Below are 18260 nucleotides of genomic sequence, written 5' to 3'. Positions count from 1 at the left end.
TTGTATGTCTACGTAGGTTTGCTTAGGTGTTGTTTTCAATGAGTAGTTGTGGTTTTTTTTGTTGTTGTTTTATTGCCTTCTCTATCTTCTCTCAAATCAATAGCACTCATTCCTGCAAGACATTACTACACACACACACGCATCTTTTTGTCCTCGTGAAGAGGAAGCACGGCAGTGTAGAGGCGGTATTCATCCATAATAAAAAGTATTCCTCCTCTCTTATAAATAAAAAGTTATAATGTTAGGTGTCAACGGGGCTGTCAGCTTGGTCTCTCTTCTTCTGTTCAGTATAGGTGTTGGGGCCCTCCTCTCGCCGCCTTCCGCGTCCCTCTCTCTCCTCTCTTCTTGGTATGAACTGGACTTCAAAATGGAAATATAGACGAGGCAGCTCCCCTAATCTACCTCAGTGTTTGATATCTTCGTGCAGTAAACTGAACGACAGATGAATAACTTGTAAAAAAGTCTCACCTGTTTTTCGTTTTGATAAAGTTGTGCACATATTCATTAAAGTGCGACGGTCTCCTGTTCTGGTGTTGCTGCTGCTGCGTGCTGTGTTGTGTTGCGCTGTTGTGTTTGCGGGGAAAATAGTTTCTCCTTCGCCTTCGCTATTGCCGTGAATTAGTTTTGCCTCGTCTGGCCCGGCAAATACCACTAAGATGTAAGAGGGAGATAAGAAAGAGAGAGAAGTGGTATTGTCAGACTGTCAAGCCGCTAAACGTTGTCCTTATGCGTAAGTCTACTAGCGAGGCATGAGAGAGAGAGAAAAAAAGAGAAAAGAATACACACACACACACACACACACACACACACACACACACACACACACACACACACACACACACACACACACACACACACACTCACTCACTCACTCACACATTCAGTTAACAATCGGAAGGTTTAGGTTGAGGATGGGCTTTAAAGGAGACCCGTTTGTAAGGCCTGATGGTAATTATTCACCATTCATTTAGACAAGGTAAAGTGAATGGATCTCACCTGGTCGCGCCTTTTATGTTTCAGTGACCAACCCACTGCCGCCGCCGCCACCTCCTCCCTCACCTTACTGCTAATCACGTTAATCAGACACCCACTGTAACAGGTAGGACAACAGCCTCAACACTCACTGCCACAATATGTAACATTCTTCATTACAGGATCCACCAGGTAACATTACTTCCTCATATATATAGTTACTTTGTTAGGCTCTATATCTCCACGTGATTTCTCTTTTGGCCATCTCTATGTACTCTATTCAGGAGCAGTGAGTAGTGGGCTTTTTTTTTCATTATTGTTTTCTTTTTCTTTTTTGTAATGCCCTTGAACTGTCTCTTGCTATGTAAAAAAGAAAAATAGTGTAGTCTTTGGTGCTCTCTGTAAAGAAACAGAAAACTTCTGTGGACTTAGCTTTTATTTTGAGCAATCGAGATCTAACATATGAATCTCCTTTTGTACACATGTAGATCTTCACTAACACCTGTGGGATTGAATTTAGATCATTATTTTGGAGTCCTCACTCTTATTTTTTTTATTGATATTTTTTGCCGGTGTTTTTTTCTATCTTACATTTAATCTTTTGTCTGTCTTGTTGGCATAAGAACGTAAGGCCCACTATTCACAGCGACTCTGGATCATGGGACTTCAAGTAGGTACTCTAGCCTTCGGTCGTAGATAGGTAGCGTTGTTCCTTCTTCTCACCCAGCACCCACTTCACGCCCACACCCACACCCACGCACACACACACCCACGCACACACCCACATCCTTGACCACACTTTCACCACACGCACACCCTCTTCACACACCACATCCTGACCACACCCCACACCCACAGCACAATTCCTGCCCACACCACACACCATCACCCACATCTCACTCACCCCCACCCCACACCCTCACTCCCCACTCCCCACCCCACCCACACACCGAGAACCACATCCACATCCACACATGCCCACACCACACCCACACACGTCTGCCCATTACCCACGCCCACGCCTCTTCAGAGTCCACGGGTGAATTTTTCATATCAGCTTGAGGGAGAAATTTGCCCTTCGCCCCCCCCCCTGCAGCCTCCTTTGGGCTTATACCACCTTCTGCTTTCCTTTGTAGACGTCTCTCCTTGTCCATCCATCTTAATTCTCTCTCTCTCTCTCAAACACAAAAAACTCCTCTTCCTTCTCCATTTACTCCTCCTGTTCCTCCTCCTCCTCCTCCTCTTCTTCGCCTGACCCTATACCATAACACAAGAGAGAGAGAGAGAGAGAGAGAGAGAGAGAGAGAGAGAGAGAGAGAGAGAGAGAGAGAGAACAAAGCTCAATGCAGGAACAATGGCAGGAGTCCTCATTTCGTCACTTAGTTAGCCCGTCTCCTCCTTCCTCTGTCCTGTTTCTAACCACCTGTGACCGGACTGCCGACTTGCTGCCCCAGTGACTGCTTTTTGTATAGTGTTTCACTGTGGCTATACAATGCTGCCGGCTGTTTTCTTTACTTATTATATTTTTTTCACAAACAATGGAGGCGTCAAGGAAGTAAAATATAAATGATTCTGCTGGCAGTGCAAGCTCGCCAAGGACGCTGCCCTGAGAAAGGAAAACATAACGAGAGGATGGTGTCGGTTATTATTGTCACATTAGAGACGAGTCGGTAGAGAGGGAGGTAAAGAACATAAAAACATATAGAACATAGGAGACTGTAAGATGCTGATGACTTACACAGGCAGCTCCAGATTCCCCCCTCTACCACCTGTCTTTTCTCGTCCATGTAGCTACTGCTCAAGTCTACTTCATAAACAAGCTTATCGTCCCTGTACTCACTATATGATTGATGATTCTATTCCATTCCCCACCACCCTATTACTAAAACCAATGCCTGCCTATTTCTCCTAAATCTATACTTTTATGATTTAAAATCCATTACTGCGTGTTCTATCCTGCTGGTTAACTCTCAGTACTTTTACTTATATCGCCTTTTGTTGTAACCTCCTTTACCCATTTGAATACTTCTATCAGATCTCCCTGCTGCATTCTCACCAATCCGAAATTGACTCTCTTCTTCTGGTATCTTTGTTTTTTTTCTTTTGTTGAGCTTGCGTTTAGACGGCTTCTTTGTTGCTGATTTTTGTTACTGTAAAAATATATATTTAGCTCGCCTGTTCACGGCCCCTGCAAACACCTGAGACGCCGAGAAAGAAAAGATGAAAGTGAGTTAGCAATAAAGAAAATCGAAATGAAAGCAAAAATAAAGTGAAAGCAATGTGAGAGAGGTGCAGAAAGGGACGAGGATAATGTGGAAGATTTTTAGAAGCGGAGTGGACAGGAGGATAGGTAAAAAATATCATTTAAAACACACAAGTATATAAACATAATAGTGATGGTGGTGATGGTGATAATGGTGAAGGTGTGTGCCTGTGTGGGAGCGGCGATTAGCGGGCTTTTTTTTAGACTTTTTTTTTTTTTGTTGTTGTTGCCCTTGAGCGGTTTCCTTAGCTGTAAAAAAAAAAAAAAACACCGACGTCACAACCATCACAACCTCCATCATCACAACCACCTTTCCATAACTAGTCATTCTCCTTTCGTTCTAGTCCTCGTTCTCCTCTTCTCCCTCATCCTGCAAATATTACCCTTGCCATCCTGCCATAAAGCATCATTCTCTTCCTTCTTCTTTCTCGTCTTCGTCCTCTTCCTCCTCCATAACTTTCATCATCATCACCACCTTATAATGAAACATCCTCCTCCTCCTTCTTCCTCCTTGTCTTCACCTAAGTCCACCTCCTATACATCATGCACCACAGCCATTTCTATCATCAATACCTTATCTTAAAACAGCCTCCTCCTCCTCCTCCTCCTCCTCCTCCTCCTCCTCCTCCTCCTCAATTGATTGATCAAATAGAAAAAGAAGAAATCATAATTTCAATTTAAGTGGTAAAAGATTCTCATCGCATGAAGCCAAACACTTCTTCAATCGAGTCGTTAATGTTTGGAATTATCTACCCTGTGATGTCGTTGATAGTACAACAGTTACGGCCTTCAAGAATAGATTAGACAAGTATTTTGAATCCAACCAGCAACTAAGATATTACTCATTGTCGTAATAACGTTAATTAAGTTCTTTCGAATACTGGTGTCCTTGGCTGTTTTTTTTCGCCCCGTTAGTGGTAGCAGTAATGGTAGTTCTTTCCTCTTTTCTACATAATTTCCATGCAGTTTTTCCATGCTGCATGGTTCTTTTTCCTTTCCTGCCAGCTTTGGATGGAGGGATAAGGTGATGGGGAGGAGCCTTCGCCCTTGCTGTCCTTCATCTTCCACCTTTGATTAGATAGTTAGTGTAGCTTGTCACAAACAGCCTCTTAAGGACCATCAGGTCTGCTGTTGTTTGTTCTTCCTTTATGTTCCTCCTCCTCCTCCTCCTCCTCCTCCTCCTCCTCCTCCTCCTCCTCTTTTCTCCTTCTTCACCTCCTCCGCGTCCTCGTCCTCGCCCTACGTGTGCCGGCTGCAGAACACGAGAAGTCCGCTGACAACAAGAAACTTTCAGGAGGCGGCAAAGCAAGACAGAGGTGAAGGGACTTGTATTTTGAGGATGAAAGGGGCGACGATTTGCCGGCATGAAAAAGAGAGGCGTTGAGGAAGTTATGGAGGAGGAGGAGGAGGAGGGAGAGATGAGTTAAGAATGAATGGAGAGAAGGTAAGAGAAGATAAGATAATTGTAACATGTATGGGAATGAAAACGTGTTGAAGATGCCGATATGGAAAGAAGAAAGAATGGAGAGAAGGGAAGTAAAGGGGTCAGTGACGATCTTAATGACAGGTATAGGCAGGTGGGTAAGGCAATGACAGGTAGAGGCGATGTACATATGCCGGAGGTGAAGCATCAGTGACTTCCTCGCATATAAAAAAGAGTATACACTTTTGAACAGGCTTTAGAGGATCAAAGTAAAGTTGCGTCTATTTTTCCGCCCTAATCCAAGGCACGCTGTACAAATTTATAGATAAAAAGCTAACCTGTTGCTGCATAGACGAGTTAACGCAGGGAGGAGAGTGGACGACCTCCCCTCTTCGCCACCCTACGATAAAAAGCAGCGACAGGCGCGAGAGAATCAGGGAAAACTACATATTTATTTCAATCATCCTAATCCAATTCCGGCGACACGATCGGTTGAAAGACAAAACAGAACGGCGATGCACAGACGAGTTGGCTGTGGAGGGACGCGTCTGTCTGCACCCTTTATTTTGTCACTCAAACAGAAGATCAGAGAAGGGCCATAGTTATATTTTTCCTCTAAACTAATTCCTGCAGTTCCTGATCCACCTAAAGAGAATAGAGAAAAAAGCGATGTACAGAAGAGTTGAAGCTGTGGAGTGACTGCGCCTGTTAATTATGGCAGCGAAATAGTGGATCAGAGAAGAGCCATAGTTATATTTTTTCCCTAAACTAATTCCTGCAGTACCTGATCCTCCCAAAAACAGAATACACTACTTACGGAAGCTGCCTGTTATGGCTTAACAAGCTTTTTGGTTACCTGCTCCTCCTATGTTCCTGTGATCATATATTCCTTCACCTCCTCTCCTCCTCCTCCTTCCTCCTCCTCCTCCTCCTAATACCCTGAACCAGAAGCCTTTTTCCGTAAAGTTCCTAATCAGGGCTTTTCCTCCCTCAACCTCAGGATGCTGGTGAAGTAGCCTGGGAAGGGAGGAGAAGGAGGTGATAAGAGGAGGGGAAGGAGGAGGAGGAGGAAGAAGAGGAGGAGGAGGAAGAAGAGGAGGAGGAGGAGGATAGAGCATGAGGAGAAAGATGAGGGTGAACGTAAGAAGAGAGGGAAGGAAGGCTAAGGCGGCCGGGATCTGCAGGAAGCAAACACCCACAGTCTTGTTGGCAAATAAGAAAAGACGAGCAGGGAGGAGTGTGTGTGCCAATGGGCTGAGGGGAAACCGAGGCCGGCCGGTCAGACAGGCTCTGCACGGGTCGGAGACTGTGTGTGATGAGGGTCGGAGGGGGAGAGGGGAAATGAACAAGGGTGCGAACAGGGAGATTACGTGGATTAGTGAATGTATGGGAGGAGGAGGAGCAGGAGCAAAAGAAGGAGAAAAGTTATTGTGAGGTTGATAATTGACAGATCAGGTATGTTGCTGTCATTGTTAGAGAGAGAGAGAGAGAGAGAGAGAGAGAGAGAGAGAGAGAGAGAGAGAGAGAGAGAGAGAGAGAGAGAGAGAGAGAGAGAGAGAGAGAGAGAGAGAGAGAGAGAGAGAGAGACTAAAAACTCGCAACTTCTATGTCTACTGGAAAGGAAAGCATCATCTGTCTTGTATTTAGTATTTTCTTGATGGTATAAAGGAAAGAAAATTAAAAATATATATCTAGGTGCTGTAATTAGTGGAATGAGGTGTTGGTAGTGGAAACGGCGGTGGCGATGCAGGTGGTGCTTGTGGCGGCGTTGGTGGGATGAGGTGAAGAAGGAGTCTTGCGTGGTGGTGTTGGCTGAAGGCGAAGGAGGAGGTGATGGAGCTGGTGAAGAAGGTGGTTGTGGCGGCGAGGGTGGTGAGGAGATAAACGTTCTGGAGGTGCAAGGGGAAAGTGTTAGTGGAGTGGATGTGAAGGTAATGCCGGTTTTGATGAAGGTGGAAAGTCTTGGTGGTGGCGGTGGCGAAGTAGGTGACGAAGAAGGCGGCGAAGGAGGGAGAAGGCCGTGATGATAATGGTAGAATGCGTGAAGAAGGAAAAGGAGGCAGAGGTGAGAAATCTTACTCGCGGTGGTAGGTGACGAAGAAGACGATGAAGGAGGCGGCGAAGGAGGAAGAAGGTCGAGGTGGTAATGGCAGCGGTGGTGAAGGGGGCGGAGGCAGAGGAGATGCAGGTGAAGGGGGCGGAGGCAGAGGAGATGCAGTGAAAAGTCTTGCTGGTGGTAGCGGTGATGGTGGTGGTAGGTGACGAAGAAGACGATGAAGGAGGCGGCGAAGGAGGAAGAAGGTCGAGATGGTAATGGAGGCGGAGGCGGAGGAGATGCAGTGAGAAGTCTTGCTGGTGGTGATGCAGTTGTTGTTGGTGGTGGTTGTGGTTGTGGTGGTGATGGTGGTGGTGGTGGCGGATGCAGCAGCAGGGAAAGAAAGTAATTTGCTGAGTCCTCGCGGGGGTGCGGTAAAGTGTGTTGTGTGTATACATATAATGGGCGCGAACCTGACGCCGCCCTGATGCTCTCCACCGCCGCGGGACTGTAACTCAGACGCCCCTGGCCTGCCCTGCCCTGCCCCCTGCCCTGCATGTCACCTCCTGATCCCCTCCTTACCCACCTTGACCACTCACGCCCTCGTACCCTCTCTAACCCTCCTCCGCCCCTCCTCCTCCTCCTCCTCCTCCTCCTCCTCCTGCCTCTGCCTGCCTTGGCTTTTCGCGTTTTATCTCTCTCTCTCTCTCTCTTTTCTCTCGGTATGAAGTGAGATCACAGTATATACAAAATGTGTGTGTGTGTGTGCGTGTGTGTGTGTGTGTGTGTGTGTCTGAGTGTCCTTCGGCGAGGGGGTAAAATTTGTATGTTTTCAGAAGATTTTATCCGTGAAAGGCGATTTTTCGGCTCAACGTTGGGTTTCATTTTATCTGCGGAACAGAAAACCTTCGCTGGTAGATCAGTAAACGTGTTAGAGAGAGAGAGAGAGAGAGAGAGAGAGATACAGACAGACAGACAGCTTAAGAGAAAGAGGTGTGCGTAGTGCGTAAAACGGCTTAATTTTTTTATTTTTATTAAGTATATAGGAAAAGAACGATTCACATCTTAACCTTATGTCAGTAATCAAATAAATATCATTACGAATAAATATTAATCTTCAAGCGTCAACCTCGCATTTTTCTGTCTTCACCTTGACCAATTAAGGTTTCTCTTTCACCTGCCGTGCCGCGCCTCATCCCGCTACCTGTCGTCAGAGGAGAGCCTGGAAGTTTTTTTTTATTTTTTTATTACCTCATATAGCTTTTTTAACATTCTCTCTCTCTCTCTCTCTCTCTCTCGTATACCACATGCTTTCCACAGTTTCTTTAGAAATCACTTAGTTTTCACACCTTTCGAAATTACCACATGGATAGAGGCAGGTGTGTGTGTGTGTGTGTGTGTGTGTGTGTGTGTGTTTATGAGTTATAGTACATATATTTTTTTTCTTGTATCTTATTGGTGGAAGAGGCGGGCTGGGGGAGGGTTGAGTGAATATGTTTGAAAATGAAAATGTTTTTTATGCATACTACGAGCTATGCAGGTGTGTGAGTGTGTGTGTGTGTGTGTGTGTGTGTGTGTGTGTGTGTGTGTGTGTGTGTGTAATGAGGCTGCGAAGAGATCATACATGTGGTCGTAGCAATTAGCCTCTAACACTTTCTCCCCCTCGTCCTTCTCTTCTTCCTCTACATTCTCCTCCTCATTCTCATCTTCTTCCTTTTCATTTCTCCTCCTCCTCCTCCTCGTCTCGTCCTTCACACTTGATATCAATCTCTCAATTACCGTTGTATCTTTTCCTCCTTCTTCTCTTCGCTTTTACTTTTATCTGCCAGTGCTGTCGAATACACACACACACACACACACACACACACACACACACACACACACACACACACACACACCTGCCACAGCTGCCACCTCACTATGTGTCATGCACGCAGCAACAACAAGGGTCCGCCTCGACCTGGCAGCCACGGACGGGTTGTGCAGGTGTGCTGATGGAGAGAGAGAGAGAGAGAGAGAGAGAGAGAGAGAGAGAGAGAGAGAGAGAGAGAGAGAGAGAGAGAGAGAGAGAGAGAGAGAGAGAGAGAGAACCTTTCTTTTCATTTTAGTTTAGTGTCTAGTTTGCATTTTCTTTTTATTAACTCGGTGGTTGTGCAGCAAAGGAACCAGTAATGATAATGTGTTGCCTACCGTCACCTTCCTGTCCTGGTGTGTAAGGTAATCAATGTCTCGATCTGCCTAATGTGTTGACCATGTGCCCAGCCTGGACCCAATGACTGAACACTACAGTTTCACATCACAAAGGGAGTCGAAAGGTAGAAGCAACAGCAGCAAGAGCAGTAGTAGTAGTAGTAGTAGTAGTAGTAGTAGTAGTAGTAGTAGTAGTTGTAGTAGTAGTAGTAGTAGTAAGAGCAGCAGAGACAGCGTTATTAGCTAGATAAATTGCTGAAGGTTTCCACACAAGTAAAGAATCAGAGAAAATAAAGATATTAATTAGAGAGAGAGAGAGAGAGAGAGAGAGAGAGAGAGAGAGAGAGAGAGAGAGAGAGAGAGAGAGAGAGAGAGCAGCTAAACTTCCGACTGACACTTTTTTTTTGCTTTCATTCTTCCTCCTTTTGAAGAAGAAGAAAAAAAAACGAGCTGTGGCGTGGAGGGGTTCGAGGGCGGGAAGGGAGGGCGGAAGGGAAGGAGGGAGAGAGAGAGGAAGGGAGGGAGGGAGGGAGAGAGGGAGGGAAACAGCTTGCATAGACCGCGAGGAGGCGAACCATTCTTTTTCTTTCCTCCTCACTACTTAAAATTAATCCAAATGAGAAAGAAAGAGAGCGAAGAAAAAAGCCGCCAAGTTAATAAAGCTGCAACACATGGAGGCGTGACAGACAGACAGACAGACAGACGAATTTCGGAAGCCACGCACTCGGTGACCTGTGAAGGGAAATGATAGACAGAAAGAGAAAGGGAGAGAAGAAAGATACAATGATGAAAAGAGTAAAGGAAGGAAGAAAAGAGGGAAAAAAGGAGAAAATGAAAAGGTTAGGGTGACACTACACTCCATACATAAATAGACAGATAGATAGGTATGGTTATTAATTGATGGAATATAATATCACTAGACTGAAATAGGTAGATATACAAATAGACGCAGATAGATAAGTAGATAAACGTATACCTTAATTGACTGATAGTGGATTAGATGAAACACTAAACAAACAGACATCCGGACTAACAGATTAATTGACTGATTGCTTACAAGAGATATTACTAGATAGATCGGTATACTAGGTAGATAGATGTAGAGATAGCTCGATAGATAATGCAGTCAACACGAAGGAGCTCCTCACACACAGGATGTTGGTAATTGTCCCCACCTTCCAAAGCAAAACCGGTTCTTCTCTTAGTCTGTTGCGGCGCCATGCATGAGGAGAGAGAGAGAGAGAGAGAGAGAGAGAGAGAGAGAGAGAGAGAGAGAGAGAGAGAGAGAGAGAGAGAGAGAGAGAGAGAGAGAGAGAGAGAGACAAACACACACTCTCACACACACACACACACACACACACACACACACACACACACACACACATTAACATACAGATAAATAACCAAAGACAGACAGACAAAGAGTAAAAAAAACTAAGACCGACAGAGACAAAGACGGAAACACACACACACACACACACACACACACACACACACACACACACACACACTCCCGAACAGACACATGCATTATATTGGAGCAAACAGATCTACAGATACACCAACATGCAGACAGACAGACGGACGGACGGACAGATAGACAGGTAGGCGGACATATATTGATTTTCAGAGATATATTCGTAGATCGATAAATGAACATATAGAGTGATCGATACCTGAATAAAGAAATAGATAAGTCAACGGATATTGAGGGTCGCCTGGATTTGAACAAGACATTATACAGAAAAAGATAATAAGGATAACTAGGATATACTGATAATAAAAAGCAAACTAGTGCATGATCACGCAACAAGAGATCCCAATCAGGGCCGTGCTGGTCTTGGGGTGGAAACTAATTGTATAGCAAGACCAACCATAAAGCAGCAGCAGTGATTCAAAACACTTAACAAATTGGTCTTAATGTTCATGTTCGTGAACGTTTAACATTATAGTATTTAGCTCTTCTCACGCCTTCCATTATACCGGAAAGCAAATGATCATGTTAAAAAAACACAACCCACAGCGCATGCACGCACAATATTTTCGTTATGATTAGCATGTATGTGTGTGTTTGTCCGCGTTCGTGCGTATATGTATGCATATATATATATATATATATATATATATATATATATATATATATATATATATATATATATATATATATATATATATGTGTGTGTGTGTGTGTGTGTGTGTATATATATACAGTGTGTGTGTGTGTGTGTGTGTGTGTGTGTGTGTGTGTATATAAAGTGTGTGTGTGTGTGTGTGTGTGTGTGTGTGTGTGTGTGTATCAAGGTGAACACATGCGACAGTCATTATGCTGGGACAGGTGTTTTGGCCTGCCAGGTATGCTCACGTGGAGCATCTACAAGTCAACGCCCCTCACTTACCATCTTTTTATCAAGTACTTCTAATGCGTTCCTTAACCATTGCCCTAAATGCATTAAAAATCCCATTACATGCAATCGAATATTCATGACTGGGTATCTAATTTTTTTCTGAATATTTCCGTACGAGTATTGTCATTAAGAGTTTTCGTTTAGCTTTAAGCGGGTAAATGAAAAAGCTGTCTTTATTGTTGTAAACGGAATGATGTCCTGCAAGTTATTTTGTTATTGTTTGTTTCAAGGGTCTATGGCGGATAAATGAAAACTAGGGGGTTGCTGCGAGGCTATTGCAAAACTCTCTCTCACACACACACACACACACACACACACACACACACACACACACACACACACACACACACACACACACACTGCATTTCACAAGATGTTGTCATGTAAACCCGAAATTTCATTCACGTAAAAACAGCAACCTTGATTTCACGCCACTGTGGATGCTGCCCTCTGTGTGTGTGTGTGTGTGCTGTAAACGTGCGATGTTGTAAATGGAGGAGCGACTTTTTTTCTCTTTCTGCGTGTGTGTGTTTGTGTGTTTGTGTCTGCGTATTTGTGTTTGGGTATACATGGCAGTGCAAAGGCTCTTTTCTATGTTTAGGAAGCGTTTAGCTTTTTTTTTTTTTTTTTTTTTTTTTTAATCCTTTACTCCGGTGTCTCCTCTCCCCTTCCTTCTCCTCTTCCTCCTTCACATCTTTATCCACTTCTACCTCCCCCTGTGTCTTTCCTTTCTCCTCTGCTCTTCTTCTTCGTGTTTATCTTTTTCTTCATATTCTTCCTCCTCTTCTTCCTCCTCCTTCTCTTCCTCTTTTTTTATTTTCTTCATTCTATTTACCGAAAATGTTATGTTCTCAGCTATACCCGCATACACACACACACACACACACACACACACACACACACACACACACACACACACACAAACAAACACACTAAATACCTCACGAGGGTCAAACAATGCACGCTGCTTACCCTCTGAAAATAAGTGATACACAATCCAGGTAAATTCACAAGCGGAATACACACACCGGTAAATATTTCCTGCTCCCGCGATTGAAGGAAGACACACTAAACAAATCATTAAAGAGGAGAGAGAAAAAACACCGACAGAACAAACAAAAGTACACTGAGAATTTGCGATAAGACTGTAAAGAAAACACACACACACACACACGGAAGTAGTTTATTGGCCACTTAAAATATATACCAAACTATTTCAAACATAATACACAAACATTTCCTTTCATACTGTAATCCATAAAATAATCACAAATTTGAAACATAAAAAATCAATTTACTTAAAAAGACACTCAAATTCGTAAAACCGGATTCTCAAAAACTCATAATCGCTCACAAATGTTTTAAATAAGCTCCAAAAGTAAACACACACACACACACACACACACACACACACACACACACACACACACACACACACGCAGACATATTAACTCTCTCTCTCTCTCTCTCTCTCTCTCTCTCTCTCTCTCTCTCTGCACCTAGTCATTGAACCCTCACACACACATGCTCACAAAAGAACCTCCAGGTGGCGTCGCCCCACATAATGTTAATAGCCACTTTCCCGCCGCCTTTTTCTGACCTTTTTCCTTCGAGTTTAGCAAAATTACTCGACTCAAATGCGTTTCCAGTTATGTGTGTTTGGATGTGTTTTTGTGGGGGTCGAAAGGGGGGAGGGGTCGGGTATGTGTGTGTCTTTAGTGTGTGTTTGTGAGAGAGTGTGTGTGTGTGTGTGTGTGTGTGTGTGTGTGTGTGTGTGTGTGTGTGTGTGTGTGTGTGTGTGTTTTCACCTCATCTCCAGCACCATTCAGTTCATTCTCCTTTTTTTTTATTTGCTTATTTGCTTATTTTATTTTATTTGCTGCACTTTACTTTCCTTTCTTTATTGAGCAGCCTCGTGTAGGTGACTGGCTGGCCTCATGAAGACTCATTATATCCATGAGAAGACCTTGAAAAATCATCACGCAGGTATATTTTTAGCGTGTACGTTTTCGCAATACTTTCAGATCAGAATGAATCCTTTATTTTTATTTCTTATGCACAGGTGATGTGAGAGTTACGCAAGTGTTCCCTTACTTGTACGAACTAGGTGAGAGTATTCTGCGCTTACATTTTCTCTTTATTTATAGACCTTCAGTGCTTTGTTACTCTATCCATGGTACTGTATTGCATGTGGAGACGCCTTGTCTTGCTCAACCGACTCACAGCGGCTTTTTCACTATGTTTTTTAGCATTAGTCGTCGTCTTTTTTTTTCATTTTTTTTTTCATGACTCCCTTTGTGCTTGTTCGGCTCCTGCTACTCACTGACGATCCATTTGCCCGAAGTCCTCTTTCTTTGACTCTCTCGTCCTCCTCTTCATTCCTCTTCATTTCTCTTCTTCCTTCCTTTCATCTCCCATTCTCCTTCCTCTTCATTCCTCTTCTTCCTTCCTTTCATCTCCCATTCTCCTTCTTCTTCTTCTTTGTCTTCTCTCCTATTTCACAATCGGAGTTAAGGCGAAGCAAAACATTCCGTCGTCGGTTGATCGTTACCCCAAATCTACGCCGTGTTAGTGTCTCCATGTGCGGTTGACCTCCGTTGTCTTTATGTTCTCTCTAACGAAGTACTAATCCAAGAGTCGAGGTTTTTTTTTTTTTTTTTTTTTGTGTGTGTGTGTTTGCCGTTATGTTTTCCTACTATGTTGTGGGGTTTTTTTGTTTGTTTTTTTAATCTTCACTGGTGGCTGCCCAAAGTAATCCTCGGCCGTTCATTGTTTCCATTTAGGTGATTCTTCCTTCCCCAGTGCTTGTTCCTTTGCTTCAGTTTCCCTTTCAAGAAACTAAACACCAGAGGACACACACACACACACATACACACACACACACACACACACACACACACACACACACACACACACACACACACACACACACACACACACACACACACACACACACACACACACCATGCGGGAATGTTAAGAGGCATCTGCGTCTCAATATTTTCCAAGTCTCTTCCTGGTGATTTTGATTTTATTCTTTTTTTTTTTCACTTGCGGTAAGACAAGCTCATTATAACGGCGGGCCTTCTGACGCTCAAACACACACACACACACACACACACACACACACACACACACACACACACACACACACACACACACAGATGACATTAATTCAGAAAATGACTAGTGGTACTTTTGCAAATGAACCGCGATTCCCTTTCATTTATTTTTTGTTCATGTCATTGTCGTCGTAAATAAGAACACGTGAAATGCAAACATGTCTGATACTAGTTAGAAGGATAAAAAAACAACGAAACACATATACAAAGACGAGGAACGCCAGATACCTCAACGAAAGAAACAGACATACGAACGAACCCACACCAAGAGGCAGGCAAACAGACAGGCAGGCGAGGCACCATCTAAACGGACAGACGGACAGACACACAGACAGACAGACGGAGGAAAGGACACAGGACAAAGGAAGAGACGCGGTGAGCACAGGTGGACAGGTGAATGCAAGGAGAATAACGAGGAGGCATGGAACAGGCTGATGATGATGATGATGATGATGATGATGATGATGATGATGATGTTTGGAGATTAAAATAAGAAAAAAAGGAGATAGGAAACGTACACATATGGAGAGGGAGAATCATCATCATCCCTCACACACACACACACACACACACACACACACACACACACACACACACACACACACACACCTCAGCTTATCGCCTTCGTCATTATGCTCTCCTTCCCGTGCTCCACTTCCTCTCCTTTCCTCCTCCACCCAGTCCCACCTCCCTCTCTCTCTCTCTCAAGCTTGAATTTATGATCTCCTTTGTATATATTTCTTAGATTTGCTTTTTACTTCACTTTTGAATTTATTTTTCCTCCTCCTCCTCTTCCTCCTCCCCTTCCTCTGTTCTTGTTCCTCTTATTCTTCTTCCTGTTATTTCTTCATTGTAGCTATTGTTACTGTTCCTATTATTATTATCATTACTATTATTATTATTATTATTATTATTATTACTATCATTTTTATCGTCGTATTAACATTTCAGTCACCGCTACATGTATTCCAGTAGCGAGTTGCAGGTCACGTAATTAGTCAGCTCCCTTAGTAATACATTCATACATACGCAATACTTGGGATGACTGAGTTTTCATGTTTGTTAGTATACGAAGCGGCGGAAGTAGCCATTGCCCTCTTTGTAGCCTTGCTTAGGTGGTACACACTCTCTCTCTCTCTCTCTCTCTCTCTCTTATCCCTTCTCCATCCCTCCCTATCTCCTCCTCCCTTACTACTATCCTTTCTCTACCTTCCTTCTCTCCTCCTCCTCCTCCTCCTCCTCCACCTCCACCCCCGCCCCCAGGACAGCGGCCTGGTGCCAGGATCCACCATAGCCTTAACGCCGCTTGCCGTTTAGCGCCCAGTGTTCATCAATGCCCTTCCCGCACCGCCGAACGTCCCTCTACAATGCTGTGCTTGCCTCTCCTCCCCATAACCCCGCCCCCCCCCCCTTCCTTTCCTTCCCCTTACATCCCTTTCTGTGCCTCTTCGTCGTCTTCCTCTTCCTTCCCCTCGTCTCCCTTTTCTCCTCCTCCTCCTTCTCTTCCTCCTCCTTCTTCCCTTCGTCTTTTCTTGTCGTGTTCCCTTCTCTTCCTCCTCTTTCCTCTCTTCTCCCCTTTCTTTGTCTTCCTCCTCCTCTTCTTCCTTCCCCTCATTTCGCCTTTCTATTGCTTTCGTCTTCCATTCCTCATCCTCTTCTTCTCCCTCTGCCTCTATTTATTTGTCTCCTCTAATATTTCCTCTTGTTCCTCCCATCGACATTAGCTTGTGTTTTTTTCCTCTCCTTCCTCTTTTTCACTTTTCCATCTTTTCTCTATATCTTCCTCCTGCCCCCTTTTTTTCCCTCTACATACAACGTCTTACTCTCCACCCTCTTCTGTATTTCTCTTCCCTTTTTTCCCCTTATATCTCCTTTTCTCCCCCCTTCTTCCTTCACCTCATCTTCCCTGTTTATTTCTCCCTCCCTTTCTTTTCGCCTTCACGTCTCTCCTCCCTCATCGTTCTTTCCTCTTAGACAAATTCAGATTCAACAAAGACATAGGCAAGAATTGGTTCACCAATAGAGTGGTGAACGAATGGAACAGGCTTGGGAGCCATGTTGTGGGCGCCAACACCATAGATACATTCAAGAAGAGGTTAGATAAAGCCATGGATGGTGAGGTAAGGTGGGGTTGAGTGTACAGGAGCTGCCTTGTATAGGCCAACCGGCCTCTTGCAGACTCCTTACGTTCTTATGTTCTTATGTTCTTATGTTTTTTTTCCCTCCCTCCGCCATTTCTTCCGCTGCTACCCTTTCCTCCTTTCCCTCGCCCCTTTCTCCATTCATTCCCCTCGCATCCCCTTCTCTCTCCCTTCCTCCCTCTACTTCCTCTCCTTCACTTTAAACTCCATTTCCCTCGGTCCTCCCACGCCACGATCTGGAAGGCTCTAAGTCTGGAACTATATCGAATCTCTCGAAGTAGAGGTTAATAATTAGTGTAGATAATGTGGGCTACGGGTTTGGTATAGATGATTAAGAGTGTGCATTAACTCCTATTTCAGTATTAACTTAGCATTGATGTTAGAGTAGAGGAAAATGAGAAGCTGCTGTGTCACGTAGTATCAGCACCGAAGCACAGAGCCGAAGTGAAGCTTTGGGCCAAGGAGTCTCGAATCCTTGGGGGCGGCAGTGTACAGTACCATCAGACTGTGAGAAGAATACAGCGATCTCAGGGAAGTAACAGAAAACTCCGCTGTTCAGTGATTAGTGCCTCACAGGATAGCGTCTGGCCAGTAGCATATCGCAGGGGAATATCGAACGGCGTTACTTTGTGTGACCATTCGCAAACAACGCGTAAGTACGAATTAGAATACTTGCATTGTGACCTACTGAATTAATAACTATAACTGTCATTCATTTGACAATAGCCATTGTTTCCTAGCCCGTTGTTTCTCCCTTTACAGTGCGTGGTAGAAGTAATAGGAGCGGTGAGGAGACCAATACCGTGAGTACCACTGGCCCGTGATTGTAATGCTATATTGTTTGTTGTGTGTTCGAGGCACGATGGGGGACTTGGGCGGTCACGAATGAAAGATATTACACGCACCTCTCCTGAACTGCCTGCTCTCTTTTTTTATTATTTTTACCTCTTTTCTTTTTCTACCCTTCCTTATCCGCATCATCACTCCTTTTCCCTATCTCCCTCCACTCCATTCCCTCTCATCAACCCTTTATTATTTCGTCCTCGCTCCTTTTCTTGCGGCCCTATTCTGTCTTGTTTCTTACCTTGGTCTCGTGTAACCTTCTCTTTCTTCTGCTACATTTGTTATTTTTTCTTCTCAACTTGCCTATCATTCTCTCTCCTCCATGCCCCTCCGGTTCTCTTCACCCTCAGTTTTTCTCATATAACTTTCATCGTCACTTTTCCTCTATAATGCCACTCACCTTTTCTTCCTCTCCTTTCCCTTCCTCCTCAGCGACTGACATTCACGTTTTTTTTTTTTTTTTTTTTTTTTTTTTTCCGAGCCTCCCATTTTTCCCCCTCCTCTTCCTCCTCCTCCTCCTGTCGTTCACTCTTTCTCTTCTGTCCTCCCCCTTCACCTTTCGCATCCATCTCTCCCTGAGCCTCTCATCTCCCTTTCCCCTTCCCTTCTTTCCTCCTCCTCCTCCTCCCGTCATGCACTTTTTCTCCCTTCTGTCCTCCCCTTTCCCCTTTCGTCACCCTCGCCGTCCCTGAGCCTCTCATCTCCCTTTCCCCTTCCTCTTTTCCCTCCTCCTCTTTCTAGCCTCTCGCACCCTCTCCCTTCCTTTCTCCCCTTTCCTCGTTCTTCTTCTACGTCTCCCTCTCCCTCCTTCTCCTCCTCCTCCTTCTCCTCCTCCTCTTTTTGCCCTCCCATGCATCCTTTCCCCT

At 44.4% G+C, this 18260-nt stretch overlaps 1 protein-coding gene across 1 annotated transcript in view; it reads left to right on the top strand.

Moving 5' to 3' along the window:
* LOC127004700 (sulfite oxidase, mitochondrial-like) overlaps nucleotides 1-18260 on the top strand; it is a 71183-nt gene that overhangs the window by 16415 nt on the left and 36508 nt on the right. The gene's annotated exons all lie outside the window — the stretch shown is intronic.

This window comes from Eriocheir sinensis, chromosome 28 (assembly GCF_024679095.1).
Source record: "Eriocheir sinensis breed Jianghai 21 chromosome 28, ASM2467909v1, whole genome shotgun sequence".
Classification (NCBI taxonomy): Eukaryota; Metazoa; Arthropoda; class Malacostraca; order Decapoda; family Varunidae; genus Eriocheir; species Eriocheir sinensis.
Note: the sequence above shows the minus strand (reverse complement) of the source record. Positions and strands in the feature narration are given on the sequence as shown.